General features: G+C 36.3%; 1 protein-coding gene across 6 annotated transcripts in view; it reads left to right on the top strand.

The window, feature by feature from the left end:
• Arhgap32 (Rho GTPase activating protein 32) overlaps nucleotides 1–23,847 on the top strand; it is a 291,311-nt gene that overhangs the window by 226,495 nt on the left and 40,969 nt on the right. The window contains exon 1 of one of the 6 annotated variants that reach the window (XM_063256067.1): nucleotides 9,574–9,931. The exons of the other annotated variants lie outside the window; for them this stretch is intronic. The gene's annotated coding sequence lies outside the window, so the exon portion shown is untranslated. Of the gene's footprint in view, nucleotides 1–9,573; nucleotides 9,932–23,847 lie in introns of those variants that run through there. 6 annotated transcript variants of the gene reach the window in all.

The following is a 23,847-nucleotide window of genomic DNA, read 5'->3' as shown; positions in this document are numbered from 1 at the left end:
ATAGGCTTTCATGGTTTCATGGTCACTATTTTTGAAGTGACTAAAATCGCTATCAGAATCTGTGATTTCTTGTGCATTCTTTTAATCCACCTTCCTGTGATATAAACTTCTGTTACTCATCTTCGATAACATTTACTCAGAGATCTCCTGGAAACCCAGATTTGTAATGTTAGTTTTGTATTGACGTTCAAAATGGTATCAGTTAAATACTTTCTCATGTTACAGAGGGAGAAATGACACTAATAATAATAATGAAGTTTCTAATATTTGGAAAGTTAGATGTTCTTTCCTTTCCTTTTCTTTTCTGGTATAGGGAATTGAACTCATGAATTCTCACTTGCCAGTCAGGCACTGTGCCACTGAACTAGATCCCCAGCCCTCAAAATTAGTTACTGAGGGCCCGGGGTTTAGTTCAGTGGCACAAGTGTCTGCTTGGCAAGCTTGAGATTGTGAGTTCGATCCCTGGTACCAAAAAAAGAAAAAAGAAAAAAATTATCGATAATTGAAGGAAATAGGTGTATACTCAGACCTGTAGATCATTGTTAATTCTTTATTAGTAATTAGTATAAAAACTGAACACACCTTCAAAAGCTAATTTGTTTTTTTCTTTTGCAAGCAGCATTTCAGGACTGGCATAGGGAAACATACATTCTTAATATATTTTTGAAAAGGATGATGTAAATTCAGTCAGCCTTGGGTGTGTTTCACACTTTAAAATTGTCTTTGCCTACAGTATAAACAACTTGAATGTTCTGCTTATTTTTAACATTGCCATCTGTGACTGTTGGATCGTGGATCTAAAAGATGCAGCTATAGTTTGAGACTAAGAATTTAAACCTCCCCTATATTGTTACATAACGGGGATACTAGGAAACTTTTACAGCTGTTCCTTATGTTCTCGATATGTTCAATTATTTGTGTATATGAAAATAAAAGTGAGTCACCATGTCCTGATGAAGATAGCAAATATCTTTGATGTCTTAAAGAAGAAAGAAAGAAAAGAGAGAGAGGAAGGAAGGAGGGAGGAAGGGAGGGACGATGGGCAGGGCTTTGGGTGGGAGACAGACACAGCAGGAGTGAGGGAGCCATAAGACACTGCCATTTAGTTTCAGTCACCACAGGGTATGGTTGATGGAAGAATGTGAGGTCCACGTTGAGGACAAGGTGGAGAGGAAGAGAAAGCAGATGCTTTTCCTTGTGTAGATTGCATAAACTGGTATCTGTTTACTGGTATCTTCCCTCAAGTTTCTGACGTCCTCACACTTGTCTCTTGAGCTGCTACTTTTGTGGGGTGCTGCTCTCTTCCTGATACACCAGTCAGGTTCACAGATGTTTTCTCATGATCTTTGGAGGTGTCTCCCCACACACACACCTCACACTGACCTGTCTTCAACTTCAGTGATTCGTTCTTCCCTTAAGCCTATGGAATAAATTCTTCAGTTCCTATATTACAGAATTCATTGCCAGGACAGACATATCAACATTTGGTCTTTTTATAATTTCTACGCTGGCATTCTAAGTCTTTTAGCATGAAGTACCTTATCTAACAGAAAGAAAGAAGAGGGAAGAGAAGAGAGAAGGAAAAGTAAGCTTACCTTGAGGCATGAACTTCTGGAAGCTGAAGACTAAGGATTTAAATAGGCTTTCTTTCTTGAGAAAGAAAAATTGGACAGAAGTATAAAAAATGTTTCTTTTAAGTATTGGAGAGTTAATAAAGCTCTAGGCAATTGCTAAGGGGAAAAAGAAGAAAAATAATGCTGAGATACAGGGATATTATTCCAGGAAGTGGGATAGAGGAAGTCACAGTGCTGGGGGAACAAAAACTGAAGGTCAGACCTGAACAAGGCAGTTTCTAATAAATGTCCCAGGCTTTGAGTTGGGATTTTTGTGGAAATTGATGACTGGTTCTAAACTGATTGTAAAATTTATAAGAAAATATGGAGCTATGAATACCTAAGATAGTTTTAAAGAACCAACAAGTGCAAAACCTTCTGTAACAGATATAAAAATTTATTTTTATGTCACTCATTAAGACACTGTTATGAATGCAAGGATAGACAAATACATCAGTGAAACAGACTAGATTCCAGAAATATCTTACACTTTATGTATAGATCCTTGATTAATGGCAAAGATACCATTGCAGGGCGTCAAAAGGACAGTCACTTCAATAAAGAATTCTGAGTCAGCAAACATCTGAATGTAAACAAAAGAGAAGTCTGATTCTTACTTGACCCAATGCAAAACAAATAAACAAAAAGTAAAAAACAAAACTACTTTTCAGGAGAACTATAGATCTGTACAACTTGTATGTGAAGGGCAAAGCAGTAAAACTTTTAAAAGATGATACCATGAATATTTCTGTGACCTTGGGCTAGACATAAAAAGCATTCATTATAGCTGAAAACTTAATATATTAAACTTAATTACAATTAAGAAATGTATCATGATATGCTATGAAAGTGAGGAAAATACTTACAGAACATGTATGTCATAAAGGCCTGGTAATCACAATGTGTAAACAATCAATAAGAAAAAGACTATTTTTAAGTTAGTAAAATCTTAGGTACTTTACTATAGATATCCAACATTCTCAGTAAGCATATGGCAAGAGTTCAGCATCACTTGTCTTTAGGAAAATGCAAATTAAAGCCTAAATTGACTCCCTATTATATAACCACCAGAATATTTAAAATGTAAGAATAATGATGCCAAGGGTTAGCAAGGGTGCAGGTTCTCAAGATTGCGGGTGGGAGGGAGCATGCTTTGGAATGGTCATTGGTTGGCACTTGCTGCTGAACTTGACCTACACATAGGTGCCCAGTAGCCCTGTGCTACCATTCCTAGATGCAGATACACAGAAATTCATATACATGTGTCACACATAAACAGGAATGTCCATAGCAGCCTCATTCTCAGTTATCAAAAACTAGAAAAACTCCGGGAGTATCTGTGGTGGAATGCAGAAGTTAACATTCAGTGAATTCCTTTAAAACAGTGAGCCGTTAATAGTATATCTCAAAAAAAAAAAAAAAAAAAAAACCCAAAAATGAAGCAAAACAAACAAAAGGTTGCACTGAAGAGCCAGAAATCAACCCTGCCTTTCACTGTACTGTTGCATAGAAACATGCAACAGTGTTTAGATCCTGACTTAAGGACCATTTCTGCGTGGTTTGAAGTTAAAATGTCAGTACCTCTCCACAGCACGTCGGTGGGTAGATGATTAGGATGAGCTGTAGAAGATTCTGGAAAGTGAGTTCTGGTAATGTTCTGTTGATAGGTAGTAATAGGTAGTGATTCAGAAATGAGCATCTTTTCATGTGCTTGTTGCCCGCTTGTATATCTTTTTCAGAGAAAAGTCTATTTAAGTCTTTCGCCACTGTTTTAATTGGTCGCTTTGCAGTTTTAAAAATACACTTCCCATGCCCATGACTATTCTTTGCACCCTTGCTTTGACACACAAATGTTGGAAATCACACTTTTAAAATATATTTGATACTTCATATTGTAAAACACTCCACAACCATATCAAAGGACAAAGTAGAGGTCTGCATTAGCCAGGAAAGTTGTTAAAAGAAAAAAACATATTATGGAGCAGTATAATCCCACTGTAAATTCATAGAGGAAGCTCTGGAAAGATCTACATACGTAACCAAGGAGAATGGAACTATGGAAGTAATGAGACTTTTTTCCTCTATTTGCTTCTGTATTGTTTAGATCCTTTATGCTTAGCATATATTTCTTTATAAAATATGAAAAATAAGTTGTAATCTTCTTTTAACTCTACCATGCCCTACTGCTTAAGTCGAGGGGATCATTCTTAATGCACCTTTTCCATAAAGTGGGCAATTTTGTAACACTGTCTTTAACACATATTTAATTTTCATACTTGTGAAAAAGGCAGTACAATTGAAAAGAGAAACTCGGGTTTCCTTGAGTTTTAAAACTTGTGCAGTTTTTACCTGTTTATGTACATTGTTTGATTTTCTCTGATTTTGAATTTTCTTACCTAAAAGTTGAGGTAAAATTCTTTCCAAGATTGAAGATATTTGTAACTCCTGAATACATCAATGGTTATTATTCATTAATTTCTGTTTATCTACTCTTAAAGTCATGCATGGTAGAAGCTATTTAATTTATGGATACTTGCTTTATACAAATTTATGTGCTACTACATCACAGTATACCACATGAAAAAACAGAGTAGTTTTTATAGTGCTATAGTGAGAGAAAAGGCCTCTGCAAATAAGCACCTAAATAGATCAGTTAGAAGGTACACACACATGTATTTTTCTCTTTTTTGGTGATACCTGATGTTTTGTTTTTCTTTTTCTTTTTTTTTTTTTTTCAGTAGACATAGATATGGCTGGGCTTGGGCCAGGGGTTTAGCTCAGCTGCATAAGCACCTACCTGGCAAGCATGCAATTGTGAGTTCAATCTCCAGTACCACCCCCCCCCCAAAAGAAAGAAATGGCTGGGCTTTTATTTGGGGGAAAGGTTTAGTAATTAATATAACTCTAATGAAAAACATATTTATTCAAGATTCAGGATTTGGCAGACTATTGCAGGAGGGTCGTTGCGAGTTTAAGACCAGTGTGGGCTATAAAGTGAGCTCAGGGCCAGCCTGAACTGCATAGTGAGACCCTGTCTCAAAAAAGATCAAAAAAAGAAAAAAAAATCGTGTGTGTGCACGTGTGCATGCATGTATACATGCATGTGTATGCATGCGTGTATGTGCGTGCATGTACTGCTAGGGATCCAACTTTAGGTCAGTGCGCAGTCACCAAGGGCCCCCTCCCCATCTAACCCAGGACCTCAGGCATTTAGAGTGCTTGGCCACTTGACCACTTGGGCTACTTTTGATAAAAAGGCAAAATACAATTCTTGGTAATGTTCGTTTGAGAAACTGGTCCTCTTTTAACCTGTTTGCTTGCAGTTTTGCCTTGTGACAGCTTCTTCTGTGTTTTTATTTACACGCTTTGGTTTTTCCTTTGATTTTCCAGCCCTTCGCTCTTCTGTAGCTGTGTTGTTTGCATACCACTTCAGTTAGAAGTTACACACACGCACACACAGAGTTAAAGAGATCCAAATGTTTGCTTTTCCTTTTTGGAGTGTTACAGTGAATGTTCTTCCCATTACACATATGCTTGTTTGTGTTCTAGAAGCTAATGCCTTTAAAAATCACATACCAAAATCAGTGTCCTAGGAAGCCAGGGAATATGGACATTTAGCAGTGCCTGGGGAAGTTTTCTCCCTGAATTTGTTGCAAAAGGGCAGGTCAAGGTAATATTTTCCAAAGTTGTTTAGACTATTGTGAGTCTTTTATATTTCTACAGGAATGTAAGAATCAAAGTCTTAATTTTTATGAAAAATTGCTGTTAGCATTTTGATAAGGGATTGAGTTTTCTCATGTTTATTTTCTTCTTTGTTTTTTGTTTTGTCTTTTATTTCTAATTTCTTAAGGGAAGATACAAGAATATTTCTTAACTTTCTTCTTTTCTAATAAACGTACTTGGTATTAAAAAATGAAAAAAGATAATATTTTTTTCTATAATGCAACATTTGTGTAAAATGCTTTCATGAATAATTGTAATTGTTTAACTGGACTTCAATCTCAGTGCAACCGTATGAGGTAATGGAGATAAGGAATGTATTTCCACCCTACCCCTCCCTTACCCACTTTTAAACAAATGGAGCACCAGAGGCCAAGGAAGCTTAAGAGACTTGCCTGAGGCCTCACAAGTGAAATCTTCTGAACCTAATAGTCATCATAGCTAACATTCATATTGGCTTACTATGTGCCAGGCACTGTACCAGGCACTTACCATAGTTAACTTACATGCAGCTAACTAATTCAAAACCCAAACTCATTCTTCTGACTGTAGAATATTCAATAGAGATGAACTTTGTTCCCTTGCCCCAAATAAATATGTAAAAAGAATGTATTTGAGTTTCTAGCAGACCTTGGAACAGAATAAAATTGACACCAAAAAAAGGGCTAAATTGAGGATAAAAAGAATTGTTAAGGAATCTACTTACTTTTCAAGTTGTTTTCAGCCATTCTTTCTAATGTCTCCTTAATTCAGACATCTTTTAGCCTTTCCTCACTATGTATAAAGCATGACTCCAGACTCTTTTATTACAGTGTTTCCAGCTGTCCGTCCTTTCTGCATGCATCTGGTCATTTTCCCTGTGCACTGGGACAGAATCAACTCTGTGTTCTGAATGTGTCAGTTGGCTTCAGAATTTGCCCTTTGCTCCTGCTGTTCCTAGAGGCTTGAAATGCCCCTCTTCCTTATTTCAATGCTTGAAATGCCCCTTTTATTTCAGGACTCAGGCCATAATTCCCTGATATAAGAGTGTCCCGTCCCATCTCTCCCTAACCCTGGTCAAATCTAATAGCAGTTATTTCGCATCACCAAATGTCGCTTTCTTACAGAGGGCAAATGTCTCATTCATCTTTATCTCCCCACAGCATAAGTGCATAGTTAATGCCTTGAACCAGTCCATACTAAAAGTTCCTACTAAATAAAAATGTTTAGAATACAATTCACATAATCCTTATCTTCAGAAAACTTTAGTGATTTGACTTGTGCCAGAATTATGTACAAAATCATTATCAGTCTAGTCCCTACTACTACAACTAATTACTTTTGTATTCTATTCTTTCTTTTTCTTATCTGCAATCAACTTTAGTAACATGCTTTCTCATTCTCCTAGATTACTGTGGGTTTGCTTTTCACTTGCCTCCCATCTTTTGCCTGCCTAAACTAGCTCACCATGTTTTGTGGCTCCTTGGCTAAAACTTCATGGTGCGATCAGTTCCCTGAGAGGTCAAAGGTCACGGTACAATGTAGACATGATTCAGTAGATCTGGGAGGGGGCCTGAGGTTTGATGATGCTGGTCCTACCTGCACCCTGGACTGTCATGGTGCGATCAGTTCCTCAAGAGGTCAGAGGTCACGGTACAATGTAGACATGATTCAGTAGAACTGGGATGGGGCCTGAGGTTTGATGATGCTGGTCCCACCTGCACCCTGGACTGCAGGAGCTGCTCTTTGTGTCGCTTACATGGAAATGGTGTCTTCTGGTGATTGATCTCATTCTGAGGTGAAAGTAAGCAAGGTGTCAAGTGAAATATACAGTATGATGGGTAAACGCTGTGGAGAAAAACAAGGCAAGCAAATGGATACAGAGAAGTGCTGGGATGTAGTTTGTGCAGGGTTTTAATTCTGAGAGGTGCAGGTGGTCAGGGAAGGGCTCATTAGAAGGTTGCTGCTTTCTGAGGAAAGACCTTAAGAGACAAAGCAGGGATGTGCCAGTAGCTGGGGAGAGAGCCTGCCCAACAAGTAGTCAGGGAGTAGTGAACTACTGCTGACCTGGGTGTCTGTCCGACTCTTTGAAAGGTCAGTGAGTGGAAAGTCTAGGTTTTGACTTTTATTTGAATTAAGGGAAGCAGTGATGGTTTTGAGCTGATTTACCTTGCTAAAAGGGACGTGTAGGTTGCTGAATGAAGAGTAGGCAAGGATAATTTAAAAAACAGAGGTTGGTAGTGGTTACTGGAACAAGCCAGGCAAGAGATGATAGTGCTTCATCCCAGTGTGGGATCTGGGAAAGCAGAGAAAAGTGATCTGATTCCAGATGTCAGCTCTGGAGCTGGAAGAATTTGCACAGTGTGAATGCCAAATCGTTAGGTTTTTGCACCTCTCCTTGTCTTACCATGTGCTTTGTATGACATGGAGAGCAATCCTCTAGGTGCTAGGTGAGAGTTACTGTCATTAATCATACGGTTCCTTCACACCCAAGCAAACCGTTGTGAAATTCAGTTATTCCTATCTGTGTTTATCTCAGGTAACATGAGGAGCTCATGAGTTATACTGATTTTTCCCAGCGTGGCTTTCCCACGTTATGTACGTTCTATAATTATATATTCAAAATTTTTTCCCTTTCTCTGCTTGTATTCTTTCTTCCTTAGTCCCTTTTCTTTTCCTTTTTGCTTGTTCCCCTTTACATGTGCTTACTATTGATAGAAGAAGGGTTAGAGGGAGAATTGTTTGGTATTAGAGAAGTGTGGATATACTTTCTCCACTATTAATAAATTTTAAGGGCCTCATTTCTAAGTCAACAAGTTCCATAAATCTATAGTTGCTCCATTGGTAAAAAATTAATATTTTGTTCCTGCCACATAATGGAATTTACTGTGAGCTTTCATATTTTAAAATCACATTAATTCATTAATTTTTTATGTGACCTACCATTTAGCAATTTTACATTCAGAGCAATGTTCAGAGAGACAATAAATTCAGTCAGCAGCCTGAGACTTTGGCCTGGCATATGAGGAGGTCTCCTTGGGTGTATCATCCTTGCCAGTTGTGTCACCATGTAAATTGCTTAACCTCTCTGTCTTCATTCCTTCACCTATGAAATGAAGTAATAATAAACCAATTTCCTAAGGGTATGATGACTTTTTTTCTTGAAGTACTAGACGTGTACCCAAAGCCTTCACACTAAGCTGTATCTTCGCCCATTTATAATTTTTAATTTTGAAACAAGGTCTCCCTAAATTGCTAAGTTGCCCATTTTGGGCTTGAACTTGTAGCCTTCCTGCCTCAGCCTCCCAGAGTACTGAGATTACAGGTGCATGCCATCATGTTTAGCTTGATGCATAATTAAAGTGGAATAGTGCCTGGCATATATAACGTATAACAATAATGGTAGAGCACTGTTTTGTTAAACACAAACTGCCTGGAAGTAGAATTTACCTTGGAATTAGTGAAGGTCATTCGGAACAGAAAGTACATCAGTATTTTCTAGTTTGTTTGTTTAATTCTAATAGGGTCAGCACAGGTCAGTGGGGTTATTTAATGTCAGTGTTGACTTTCTTGAATGTATTGCAATTATGCAGAAAACTAGTAAGGATGTTTTAAAAAGTCACAGTTTAAGGTGCAAGGCCGGCTGAATGTTCACTTGTTGAGATTCCCAGGGCTCTTGCCCTGGTATGTTCCTGATGGAAGAGTGGCACACCTGAGGCCCAGGAGTGAAGTGCAGGTCCCTGTTTCCACCTGGGCAGTGGCTGGAGGAGTGCATCCTCACTTCTGATCCTTTCCTTCTAATTTTCAGCTGCCAAGCAGTCTTCTCCTCAAAGAGATGCAGTAAGAGATTATCTTTCAATTTTCACACAAGGCTGTGTAAATTGATACTTTCTAAAGAACGTGTTAGTGGGATAACAATCATGTTTTTTTTATCAACAAAACTATTGCGTGGGTTGTTTACTTAGCCTGGTGCTGTTAGTTTCCTGATTCAACCTTTTTCTAGCAATACTTCCTCCTTGACCACGGATCTGATTTTCTTGGGGCCTATTGTCATTTGTGTCTGATACACCTCTCTTGCATCAGCTTAACAAATACAATAGGAAGTAATTGTAAGTAGCTAAACAGTAACTTTTGGAAAGCTGCAAGACACAGTTGAATGTCAGTTTCAAGTTTCACAGGGGCGTTTCCTGCACAGGAAATGCTCACCTGTGTGAGGCTGGTGGGTGGAGCCCTGTGCTGGTGAAGCCAGTTCTGCCAGCGTGAGCTCCAGGCTTCCGCCACTTGCAAGAAGCAGTTCCTGCTGTGGGAGGAGGGCTGAGCTCTGGAGGCAGCTCTCCTCCACCCTGGCTCTGGGCTCCTGCTTCAGCCCGGCTGGCTGAAATCTGGGCTGAGAAGGGAGCTGCTGACAAAGGGGCTGAAACAGCTGGCACCTAACCCGCCCTGGTGGAGCCCTGAGCAGGACTCATCTGTGCTGAATCAAGTCGGAGCCAGGCAACTGCGACCTGTTCTCCTTGCTTTTACACGGGATGTAGAGCTGTCCTCCTATGGAGAGTACTGCTAAATACAGCCACTTGGGATAATTTTAAATATTGAACCTAAAACTTGTGCAGAAGCAAGAGGTAAGGGGATCTCAATCAGTTACTCAAATATGTGATTCAGATAACATTTGGAATGTTTCACTGAGTCTATTTTTAGATTATTTTGGGGCACATGTTACCTTGGTTACTCAGGTGAGTGGTTCATTATGTAATTATCTAGAAATTGAATAATTGAGCATTAGTATTTGTCTCATTTGTGGAAATAAGTTTTGTTAATTGTACCATGTAGCTATTACTTTTCTAGTCAGTTTTATGTCTGTTTTTCTTTTTCAAGCCAGCTTATTTCTTAGCTTTCTAAGACATGAGGTTAATAAAAGTTTTCATAACTAAAAGAGCCTTTACATCTCAACCAGCGTACATAGATTTTTACATTTTTAATTTTTTCCTGGTGGACTACTAATATTTCAGGATTGATGAGTGGAAAATAGACAGCAGTGATTGTAGCAAGCTGTGTAAAGAGGCTGCCCCCATTCAAGGAAGTGACCTTCCTGCCCTTTTCCTTCAGACCTTGTGCACCACCCCCTTTGACATTAGCAAGGATGGGCCCTCTCTGTCTATGAAACATTTTGTATTAATGCTCAGATTTTACTACTAAGATAATGTTTCATATTTATGTAGCTTTTCCTTGGATCTTGGTGATAAATGACTTGCATTCTGTTATTAAAATAACACAAGGGACCAGTATTTTCTCTTTACTCACAAATTTCCTGTTATGAAGTTTCATATTTTTCTTGTTGGGATTGTTGCATTGCTTAAATGATAGTCAGTGTTTTTAATTTTCAAAACAATAAATACAGGATTCACAATTTAGAGTTGTTTTCCAGAGGCCAGTTTTTTAACAAAGCACTTGTCCTCCTATGGTAATGCTCTGAAAACATGTCTAACAAGTATTGTGTAGTGTTTTAGATACTCAGTAGATGAGAGCAGAAATCTAAAATCACTTAGGTTAAGTTTACATTTAAGGAAACTACAGGAGGGAAGACTTGAAATGGTCCTGCATTTATGTACATTCTTCCTTAGTGAGCCCAGTTTTCAGCTGGGGATGTGTACAGTGCATTTGGGTTAGAAAATTGACTTTGTTTCTTAATTAGCCTGGAACCAGGGAGACACTGTCAGAGGAAATCATAACATTAGCTCTCATTTCACCACACTTGCATATTAAGTAATGCTTGGCCGCTGTCATTTCATGTACGTATCATAGGAATCTTGAGTGACAGCTGTTACTGTTGCTCCCCTGGCAGAGTGAAAACAGTCATGATTTCAGTAAATAATTTGCTTGAAACTTGGCAGTTAGGAAGTGATTAGTGGTGAACGCTAACCCCTAGGTCTATCTGAGTTCGAAGCCTCTGCCCTTAATTTACCATGCGTAAAGGTCAGGTCTTTGTTAGAGAAAGATTCCAAGACTTTTTTGCCTGTACAGAAATTTTATTATCGGTACTATACTCTGAATATAGATCTTTTCCCTTTCCCTTCTTCCAAAAAGAAAAAAAAGCCCACAAATGCAAAAATCCCCCACGAAACCACCTATGACTGAATCAGCATTCCATACCAGACTCGGTAGTAATAAAGAACAAGGATTATGTGACACCAAAGTGATTATGGATTATATTATAATCTAATTAAAAAGAAATCTACAGAAAAGTTTTTACATCATTAAGATTAAAGTTCTATACTTTCAGATTTCTAGTTGTGTTACCTTTGATGTATCTGAGTTTATAAGCTATCTGTTCGCTATACTTTAACTTTTATGAGAAAATATATAAAGATCTTCATGAAGTAGTACTAAGTTTTAAGCTTCTTAGGAAATACTATTAATTTGCCCTGGAAAACTGAGACCCCAGACAATTTCAAAACTCTTAGCAGTTTAAAAATCTATAGGTTGTATATGATGTCCCATTATAGTTTTAAAATACTTCTAGCATCAGAAATTTCTAGACACCTTATGTTTCCTCCTACTTCTGGTAAAATGCAAATCTTCCTTTTGTTCTGTTTTTAGAAGTTAGTCACAATCTTTTATATAATATCTGAATTGGTAGTCATCAAGTTAAAAAAACACTTTACTTTGTTTTTATAATGTTGAACAAAACCACTCAGATTTATTTCAATTTGTAAGTATTTTTAAAATAAAAATCAGTGAACATTTTGAGCAGAAGAAAACTAGCTTATTCATGCCAACCTCAAATCACATAATATAAATTTGAGCCTTCTTTGCTGTGTGTAACAAAAATATGTAACTTCTGGAAAAGTAAATGTCTAAATGTTGATAGAAAGAGGGTCTCATCTTAACCTATGAACCATTTTCCCAGGGAGCAGGATTTTTAAAGCTGCAGTGCATGCAGGCTCCATGTCGGGATAGTTTGTGGGCTCCTCTGGGAAGGGCAGCTACATGATGTGGCTTTGGTTTGGTTCTGAGCCTTGGAGAAGAGAGTTTTATTTAGCTACCCATTCATTTTACGCATGTAATGAGTATGAGTTGTGCTTGACAGACTACAGAAATCAGTTGCCTGTTCTGTGCATTTTCATTTTCCAACTGACTTGTTCTTACCTCTTCTGTGTCTGAAAGTTTGTTTCTAAAATTTACTTCAGATGTATTTTCTATAACCTTTGTCACTTGCATTTCAGTCAGTGTTGCCTTTTGAAATGGCTTCTCCTTTCCCTCATCAATCAATAAAAGGCTGTTTGGTTTATGTAACTGTCAGTAGCTTACCCATTTTGCAGTCAAGAGCTACCTACCTCTGCCAGTGCCATTTTAAATACAGTACCCAGTGAGCATGGCATTTCTGGGATACCTGGTTTCCTCCCTTTGAGGTTGGAATGTTCAATTATCGAACTGTAGCTGTCCACATTCCAGAAGCTCATTCCTAAGCTGCTCCCAGAGATTTTCTCTGCAGCAGCTTTTTACAGCTGTTACCTGCTTCACTGAGAGAACTGTGTTTTTTCTCTTCTAAAATTGTTTATAATATGTTGAGCAAAAGTGATTATGTACTTTCCTGTTCTTCAATAACTTCAACAAAATATTAATGTTGGAGACTCAGTGTATCTAAAGAATATGTCAGATATATACATAAATGTATAACATACACATACACTTGGGGGAAGAAGGAGATGGAATACAAAACGAACACCTATTGTATTCTAGATTTAAAAATTGAAAGCTAAATTTTATGATTTCTAAAGAAACAGTAAGGATTTTGATTTTTGAACAAGCCTGGTAGAATATATAGTGTTCAGAAATTCTTAACTTTATAGATAAAATTTATGTTTTTTCTTTTACTACACTGAATTCCTAAAACCCAGATCAAAAATTAATCTTTATAATGTCTGTGGCACACACTAATAAAGGCTGTATTACAAATGACCGTTGTGCTGGTATCTAAGATAATCTGGAGACAAATACAACAGTGTATCATATGGCATGATCAACAGCTGTGAATGTCTTTAGCAACTGATGATGGTCCAGCTATGCACCATGGATATGTTACACATGTTATATAAAAACTCCTTATTACTATTTCAAACATTCATAGTCCAAAGTAATGTAAAAAGTGCTAAACCTAGTATTCTGTACAGCAGTAATCTTTTTTATTGTAAATTCTTATTGCTAGCCTTTCCCAAAATGATTTGGAAGGCCTAGTTCTTTTTTTTTTTTAAACAAGGCTTTCCATTGAAATGTTTTAAATGATATCTCTTTATCCTCCTGGTTAGTTGTTATAAAGCAAATACAATTTCCATAGAGTAGGGCTTTTTATCCTGTTTGCATGTTGTGTTTCCTCAGATACTTCCTGATTTCTCGGGTATTTTTGTTGAAATCTAGAATTCATATTGCCTAGTTAAACTTCTCATTGTTCATATTGTTAAATTGAGATCTTATCAGACATTGTGGTACACCCCCTTTAATCCCAGCACTCAGGAGGCTGAAGCAGAAAGAGCACCATGAGTTCAGGGTCAATCTTGACTATATAGTCAGTTCAAGGTCAGAGTGAACTCCGAAGTGAAACCTTGTCTCTAAAAAAAGATTGAGAAATAAAAGAAAACTGCAGTCTAAACTTGTTAATTTCCTTCCATAAATCTTATAGTGAGTTGTTTGCAGAGTTATCTTATGTCCATGTTCATGGTCCTGCACATACCTAGCCAGCCAAAAGCATGATGCATGATGCTGTAGATGGCACAGATTGAATATACCTATACAGAAAGACTCCAGAGCACCAGTAGGATGCCCAAGTGGGAAATTCCACACCAGACCACGTGTTGTATGTTGCAGTTAAAATGTAGGTGCATTTTATAAAATTATTTCCAGGCTGTGTATATAAAGTGTATATGAAACATAAGTGAATTCTGTATTCAGACTTGTGTCCTATCCCGCAAATTACTCTTAATGTGTGTTTGTGTATAAAATCTTGGACATTACTGTGCAACCTGTCATTCAACAAATAGTGTAAGTATTCTTCATGTATATGTCTCAAAGAACCAACTGCTTCAAACAGTGGCCTCTACTTGGTTTTTATTATTATTATTATTATTATTTGTATTTTGGAGAAGGCAATGAAGAAGTACACAAATGTAAGTACAAATCTTAACAATCTGTTGCATTGAGGTGGAGAGATTATGGTTCTTTCCTATGCATGTTCAGTTTGGCAAATATGTATTGAATATTTATGTCAGTATATATATAAGGTATCTTCATTGTTTTACATTAAAATAACCACATTTTTGCGAGAAACTACTTTGATTTGAAGGATGTTTTCTATAAAACTGAAAAGAACTCATCAAAATTATTCAAGTGTATATTCAGCCATTCAACGAATAATGATATAAAGAACTTATTATCTCATTATTTATGCTAGAGGCTTTACTTATATTAAAGCCACTTAATGCTATAAAAAATGCAAAATTACAAGAAATTCTGTATTTCACTTACTGAAAAAAGTGTGTATGTTCATTTTCTTTAACATTTGAGTCACTCTGGAATTTTGTTCAACTATATAGAAATTTTTCTTTCCAAGATTCTAAGAGTAAATAAAAGTGAATTGCATCTTACTTTATGAGTTTATCTGTTTGCAAATCAGAGTTTTGTTAAATTTAAGCCAATTTAATGGTACTTTTAGAGTTACAGACTAAATTATTGTGTTTCCCAGCTACATGCTAATTAAATGTTCTAAAAATAATTTAATTTTTTGTTGTTGTTGTTGTTGTTTGGTATTTTTTTTGAGACAAGATCTCACTATGAAGTTTAGGCTGGCCTTGCATTCACTTTGTAGCCCAGGCTGGCCTCGAACTCGCAGTAATCTTCCTTCCACAGACTCCAAGTGCTGGGATTGTGTCTTCTGCCAATATCCCTTTTAATAAATTTAAAAATACTAAATAACACAGCTTACCCATTTAAGACTATAATTGTTAATCTCATTTTCCTTTGCCTCTATTTAAGACATCAGCCACCCATCGTAGTTTTTCCGTTGTTTAGAATTCTTTCTTTACTTGCACCTCTAAAGTTCTCTAGAAATTCAATTCCTGTGTTTACATTTTCACTTCTTATGTTATTTTGCATTGTCTAGTCTGTTGTACTTACATCACTAGAAAGTATACAGGTGAAGCAGGAGTAAAGAGGATTTGTCAAACAAATATAAGACTTTTAGAAGGTTTGTAGTGTAGTGTAGTTCACTGAAAAGGTTTGTAGTGTAAGTGTAGTTCACTGAATTCAAAACTTAAAAATTAAGATAATCTGAAAGATCACTTAGTAAATGCAGAGAAGTCACTTGTTAAAGATCAACACTGGTTTATTTTATGTATATCTTAGCAATCAGGAAGAAGGAATTTCCTTATGTTTCTAGTTTCTAGTTTATATAGTTTATAGTTTCAGAAAAGAAGCAATCTGCTTAAAAATCAGGATCAACATAAGTATTGTTATTTTTTTTTTTGGAGAGCCAATGAAGTTAGACAATAAAATAAAACAATTGGAGGAAAAGGATCAAATCTGTATTCTGTGTACCTCTATTAATTTCATGAAATAATCCTTAGAAATATTTCTAAGAAGTAATAACAGAAACCAATATGTTTTTAAAAGGAAAATACAATAATAAAACAGCTAACATTTTTTTCTACCTAGCACGAAGTTCTTTATATAAACTCATTTAATTGTGACTAAAAAATTGAGCAGTTATGATTTTAGATAAGGGCAATGAAGTACTTACTGCAAGTTCACATACCTTGTGTCCAAACACACAACTAGAAGCTGCAGAGGCAGAATCCTGGAAATGTGACTTATCAGGCTACTTTTAACCATTGTACTTATTTGTATTTGTATAGTAATAAATTTTTTAAAAATGTAACTTAGAAAATAGGTACTATTTATAATAGTACTTATAATAGTATTTATAATAGGAGTACAAATTGTAGATTTCCTAACCATGATATAGAGATCTTTATGGGAAAAAGTTAGGAAAATTTATTGACAAACATAAAGAGAATCTTAAGTGAAAAGATAGCTGTTTTATGGACATTCTTAGCTCAAAATTCAGTGCAGCTTCAGTGACATTAAAGCTTTTCAGTGCATAATTTCACATATTGATTCTAAAATTCATATGAAATAGTAAAGGGCTAAAAATACCAAGATAATTTTGAAGATTGTAAGAGTAATTGGAGGAACTGATCTTTCCAAATATTAAAACACACAAAGTAATGGAAATAAACGAAGTAAGGGGTTAATGGAAAGAAATGGTAGAACTGAGAGATCCTGAAACAGGCTCACTCCTTTCTTGCAAAATAGAATCAGTTTTACAAATTAGTAGACAAAAGATTGTTCAATTAAAGATGTTGGACTAATTGGGTATACATATGCAGAAAATAGTAAAATTGTATCTGCCTTGTACTAAAGACATAAAATCCATTCTAGTCAGGAAATAGGAAAGGAAGCTAACATAAGAATAGAAATTTCAAAGAAATAGGGTAATACACTTTTATGACTTTGAAAAAAGAAATAAGCATTTTATAATTTGTACAATAAATGAAATTCACAAACTCGGAGACAATTTTTGTAGTGTAGTAAACTAACAAAACTAGTCAGTTTCATACATCAAGAAAGAAAAAGCCAAGCAGAAAAATGGACAAAGGGGATGCACAGCTGTTTCATTAAGAAGGTAAACCAAAATGATCAATAAGCACATTAAATGATGCTTACCCTAGCCACCAATCACAAAAATGCATATTGAAGTGAAATATTATTTTCATACTCAGAAGATTGTCAAAAAGTGACTGAATCTGACTGAACAAAATAGTGCAAAGATATGGAAAATGGGAAGTTAGACGAAATACGTCCTGTGGGAGTGTGTTACTGTTATCATTTGAGAGACCGTGAGTATGGTTTAAGAAACAGGTGACTACAACAATTCCTCTAAATGTGGGTGCCAGGGAAGGCCTCTCCTGACATCCAGGGAGGCACTTGCTAGGTTGCTCAACACAAATGGAAACAACAAAACCTGGAAACAGGGGATTGGAAACTTAAATAGAAACGTATACTAGCAAGTATACCATGGTCAGAAAAGTATACCTTGAAAAGTATACCAAGAAAAGTATACCATGGTCAGAATGAATATGCTGAGCCGCAGGTTCCGTACCATGGGTTAGCCTCAGAAAACAGTGTTTCAGAAAGTTTAGTGTTACATGACTCAAATTCTGTGAATTTTAAAAAGCACACAGAATGATAATCATTGTTTATGTCTTCGTACACATGTAGTCATAGTATAACAACATGGATGTTGATGATCAGTACTAGATATAGCATAAAGGTGCTGCACATAAAAGATAGGATTAGGTGGAGATGCTCAGCTTCAGCTGTATCTGTTGTGCTTCATTTTTTTAATTTAAAAAGGATATAAATTGAATGAAATAATACAACAGAATATTAAAGGTTGAAAAACTCATCATACTGTTCTCTTAAACATTTCTGCATATAAAACTATAGAGTGGCTTTGTAAAGTAAGAGTACTTACATGGGGTTCCAGTAACTTCTGTATTTCTCAGCTCCTTATTGTCTAGTGAGTCATACCATGGTCTATTTCTTGAGATTGTTTTCCAATTAACTTGTCCTGAGTCAGTACTCAAGATTTATGTTAAGAATAATATAGTACACGATGTAATGAACAGATACTGTGAAGAAAAAGACACACTAAGATACCCAGTGCAATTCCATAGTGTCATGATATAAAATCTAGCAATACTATTATTCTCTGTCTAGAGTGATATTAGTCTGTTTTCTTTTGTTTAATTTCAGCATACATAAAGATACAAATAGCTATATTGAAGAGAACAAGAGACATTGTTGACTCCCCTATTGTGTGGTCTTGAAGACCTAAAATGCCTTCATCACCCTTTCTGATCAGTTTAGTACTATTTTGTTTGATATGAATTCACTGTGTGTGAAGATATGGGCAACTATTTAGAAGAAAACAACAGACAATGTGATAGACAGTGAAGATCTCTGGTGGTCTTGCTTTGAAACCTGTGTTTCTTAAGTTGTTTTCTTATGATCTGTTTTGTTATGTTTAATTCTACCCTCTTTAAAAATAAACAAAAGATTTATGTTAGTGCAAACCAAGTACACATTAGGTCTGTGACTTTTAAAATAATAATCAGGTTAGAACTAAGCACAGCTCAGTGACCTTTTGTGTCAATAGTTTGTTGTTGCTGTTTCCTTAAAATTTACCTGATTTCCTTTTGAAGAGCATAATTTTTAGAACATTAGCCCATTTGACTATTTAGTAATTGTCTAGAGAAAAATCCTTTGTATTCACTGTGGAGCATAGTGTTACACTTTCAAGGCATGTTTCTAGAATTTCACATTAAGGTCTTTTTCTACTTACTTACTATAAAATTTTAAAGCAGGGAATAGTAACTTAGAATGATAGGGTTTGGGAGATACTCAGAGCTGTATACCATGTACCCCAGTTGCTTATATTTGTATTCCTCTCTATGACATGTCTACCACGTAGTAATCCAGTCTGTGTTTGCGACCTGAGTAAAAGGCAGGTTCTTGTCCAATCATGTGAAAAGTCACCGGATTCTAAAGAACGCACTCATTGTACCTTCAGTAAGATGAGCACCATCTCCACAGGTGGTACACATCTCTCAGATGTGTCTTACTTGAATTTCCCGGCTTATTACAGATCTTACAACTTTACACATACACTCACACTTAGTGCTGAGGGCATGACCTCCCCATGGCCCATCTTTACACCCTCAGGAACTAACACATGCTCAGGTTTGGCTACGTTAGTCTGGAAGATTTCTGAGAAGCAGTTTCAGGAACTCTGGGAGGACAAGTTCTGAGAAAGCAGGATCTCCTTTTGGGATTGTTTGAAAAATATTCAGCTTGTGTAATTAAAATCTCCCGTGTCCCACCTCTCTGCCCAGGTTCACTGTGGTTTACAGAACTGTGTGTTTTTAGTACCTATAAAATAGTTATTGGTACCATAAAGATCTACCCTAGAGATACTCAATTGTGTATCATACTGTGAAAGCTTGTAACTGCCAGAAAAACTGGTCTGGTAGGGTTTGTCTGCTGCCTTTAAAAAGATTGCAGATAAAAGATCTATAGCGACTCTATAATATGGAAGAAGGTTAGTATTGTGGCACAACTGGCATCTTAACTCTAGGAAAATAATAGGATTTGCTTTGTCTGGGTGTCATTTTGTACTTTATTTTTGATACATTTATCTGTGGATTTTTTTGTTGTCGTCTCTAACGGAACTTACTTGGTAAAGTTTACCTATCATGCCTTCCCCGTGCTCCCTGCATTGCAGTGTGTCTGCGATGGGTTTGTAAGCACTTAACTACTAAAACCAGACTTTACCTCTCTCAGTAGAAGCCTTCTGATAGCATGTTATGCTTTTGCTTCCCAAAAGGTACTAACTGGTAACTACACAAGGTGTACGGCTGGAGTAGGGGACGTGACAGTGTCCATGTTTAAAATAAGTTCATTTTGATCACTTTAATGCCTAAAAAGTGGGAAGGAAGTTTAAAATGAAGAAAATCAGTGTGACAAGATATTTATATTTGTATTTAGAATTATTAATAGATTTTCAATTCTGAGTATTATTAAATGAATAATGTTATTAGTTTAAATATCAACACAATGAAATTAATATGTTGATAGGAAACTGATTACTTAATCATGGAGACCAGAACTTCTCACCACTACTCTACCATAATGAGAGTGCCAGTTATAGTATTAATAACAGCAGCTCCAGAACTCTGTAGAACGTAGTTTAATCTTCCTTTGAAATCTCAGATACCACTAAAGACTGTATATTTTTGAATATGCATTATTTTAGTGTCAGATTAGGATACAGACTGGCAAGAGGAGACTCGCCTCCCACTCTCACTCAGGTTTGGATGTGAAGTTTTCTGATTTATGTAGTAATGTTTTTAGAAGATATGGGGAGCAAGTCCGAGGGGCTCAACATGTAAACCAGCAGTATTTGCAGACCCCATGAGTGCCAAGTGGGGCACAACCTTACTAGTGACACCCTCCACCATCTTAATCTTGTTATCTATTGCAGCTCTTAATTAGGTTTCAGGAAGAATAAATGTGAACAGTCTTTACTGTAGTAGGGAGAGTTACCCAGCTGTCTTGAGCTAAACTTAGCAAACCAAGAGCCAGAACTTAGGCAACTTAATGTCATACATACGCTGTTCTCTGCCAAATAAATGGGATTTTATTGATATGAGAGGGTGGTTGGTGGATCATAATTACAAACATGTTTCCATCAAGTTACCAATGAATTGTGAAGGTCAGTGTGTAATTCTAGTCAATAATTCAAGTCATAATGTTGCTAATTGATGTAAAAAAAATAGTATCTCCGCTTTTCTGTCAAGGAGCCCATTTCAGTATGTAATACCAGTACTGCAGTGTTTTGAATGTTTTAGCTCCACTTTTATTGGAAATTGCCACTTCTTTTGTTCCTCTCTTTTGGGGAATGTTGCTATGAACTTGGGGACTTACTTAATGTTTTCTCATCAAGTGTAGTTTTTTTTTTTTTGGTATTTGAATTGTCCCAAATCTAGACAGGAGGTTCTGGCTGCCTGGACCCTGCGGCCTGGTCCAGCAGGCCTGGTCCCTTTGCTTTCTGCTCTGTTGCAGCTGTTTTTTTCTCCAAGGAGTTACTGGGGTAGGAAGTGTTCAGAAATCCAGGGCTGAGCCCAGAAATCTTTATCATAACTACATGATATTGTGGCGCAGGCCTTGTCAGTGGGTAGAGTGTAGGAAAGTGGTCCTTTACTGGTGAGTTCACGTCGTGTTTCCAGCCGAAAGTGATGGTGCAGGAACTTGCATCGGCTTACTTCATTTTATTACTGCATCTTTTTCTCTCATATTAAAAGCTTTGTTTTTAATAAGGTTTTTGTTTTGTCCTACAGTACATGTAATATTGCTTCATATTAGCACTCCCAATATTGTTATCAATTGTAAAGCCGTGGGATGACAGACGTGAGGTATTACTGTGTCCTTCTTTTGTCCTTAGACTGCATCCACTAAGCACGTAGTCAGTTTACTGTTTGTGAGTCATTTGAAAGCTATTTCTTCTCTTTGGACTGTTACTAATTTGATATTATAAGATACATATTTTCAGTATTAGGACTTGCTTTTTTAGTGTTTCAGATTTATTTTTGAACATACAGAAAAAATTTTAAGGCAGGCATGGTGGCACATGCCTATAATCCCAGCTCTTGGGAGGCTGAGGCAGGAGGATTGCTGAGAGTTTGAATTTGAGGTCAGCCTGGCTACACAGTGAGACTCTGTCTCAAAAGAAAAAAAAAAAAAAATTGGTATGTCAAAAGCCAAGCTATATGAAAAGGTACTCAGTGTTAAGTCTTACTTCCTATCTGTACCTTTCACTCTGTCCCAACTCATATATTTTACCCATTTGGTTAGTTTGTGGTTTCTCCTTTTACTGTTTACTTTTGCAAAAATTAGCTGTATGTGCATACATTGCATACAAGTTGGTGTATATGTGATTTATGTATTCCTCATCCTTTTTATGCTAAATATACTGTTATCCATCTTACTTTTTGAATATAATGTGTCCAAAGATTCCTTTATATCAGTAGATAGAGATTTTTTAAAACAAACGAGTCTTCTTATGGGAATATAATAGCGTATTCAACCAATTCCTCCTTCATCTTCTTTTTTAGGTACATCATTTTGGGTTATTTTTAAAGTAACTATTTTACAGTGTTTAAGCAGTATAGTGTGGTCTCATTGCATAAAACCCTAACTCTGATGCAGCCTATAATCCCCACCTTATCTATCTCTTACCTCACTCTGTACAGCTGTCTTCCCAGATCATTTCCACCCTCAGATACCACCTTCCCAGGGTCCCTATCCCTGAGGGTCCTTTCCAATGGAGTTTCTTCTCTTTCAAGTCACAACCAGTTCACCCTAATTATTTCCTTGTTAACTACTGAAAACAATCTGATGATTACCTTGTTGTTTTTATTAGGCAGTATCATCTGGTAGTGACTGAGAGCTGGGCTTGGGCTTTGAGCCAGATGGCCTGATTCTGCATCCTGGTTGTGTGACGTGGGCATGCTGACTTGGCACTTCATGCCCGTGTTTCTTCATCTCAAAAGGAAGATGATAACAGTGCTTTTCATACAGAGTGCTATGAGAAATGGTTGATAAGTACAAACACTTGTGCAATTTCTTGCACAGAGTAAGCGTGTAAAGTAAATGCTAATTGAATCTGTATTACTATTTAATTGTTCATTATCTCCCCTAAATAAGCTCTGTGACAGCATCGTATCAGGATGGAGAACAGATCCTGAGATGCAGCTGGCACTTCAGTACTTGTTGCTGAATGATTAATAAACTTCAATTCCTTTTCTTTTGAAACCTTGTTGGAAATAATGTGACAAGAAGAGTACTTTCTAATGTGTATCACAAGCAGTTGTTAGATTCAATAGATAATTTCCGTTAGATTCAGCATTAGAATATGAATACCCATTGTTAGCATGAATGTTGGAAGTTCTTGTTAAATAATAAAATCTGAAAGATCAGAAATTACTACTATCTGAAAAAGGCTAGTGGTAGCACATCCCTGAAATCCAAAAGATCTACCCAAATCATCCTAAATATGTTGCTCTTTTAGTGAATTACAGATTTGAGCGATAAATGAAAAAATTGTTTTCTAGCAGATCAGTAACTACTGGTTGTGACCATAATTAAAGTAAGGTATCACTCTAAAAAAAATCTAGCAATATCTTTAACAAATATGTGAAATGTATCCTTTCACAAAGAAAATTAGAAAGCCTTACTGAAAAGGATAAAACATTTAGAAAAGTAGCATAGCCTGTTTCTAAGTAGAAGTATTGAATATGGTAAAAATGAACTCCCAGATTGTTGCAAATCAAACTTTGTTATTTTGGAAGGAAGCCTTATTAAATATAACTTTTGAAGTTCATGTGGAAAATATTTGAAAGTGACGAACAGAAATGGTTTAGTGGCTGTTCTTTAACAAAGATTAATAGACATGCTGCTAGCAAATACTATAGAATAAAGCTCATAGGAGCTCAATGTTATAATATATGTGAGGTCTTATTACTCTTTCAGGGTTTTGGGTTTGTTTGTTTGTTTGTTTATTTTTGTACCAAGGATCAAACTCATGACCTTGTACTTGCCAGGGAGGCCCTTACACTGCTGAGCTAAATCCCCAACCCTCTTTCGGTTTCTTTTATTATTATTTATTTTTTACACTAAAGAGAGAATATGATGTTTACAAATGTGAGTCTGATTTATTTCACTTATGAGGATAGTCTCAGTTGGCCTCCATTTACCCATAAAAGCCTCAAGATCTTCCTTTTTTATAGCCGAGTAATACTCCATGGTATAAAAATACTACATCTTTTCATCCATTTTGTAGTTGCTGGGCATTTTGATTGTTTCCAAG

This window comes from Cavia porcellus, unplaced genomic scaffold (assembly GCF_034190915.1).
Source record: "Cavia porcellus strain 051 isolate PalLab524CR breed Dunkin Hartley unplaced genomic scaffold, mCavPor4.1 scaffold_9, whole genome shotgun sequence".
NCBI lineage: Eukaryota > Metazoa > Chordata > Mammalia > Rodentia > Caviidae > Cavia > Cavia porcellus.
The sequence above is the reverse complement of the archived record's forward strand: the minus strand, read 5'-3'. Positions and strand labels throughout refer to the sequence as shown.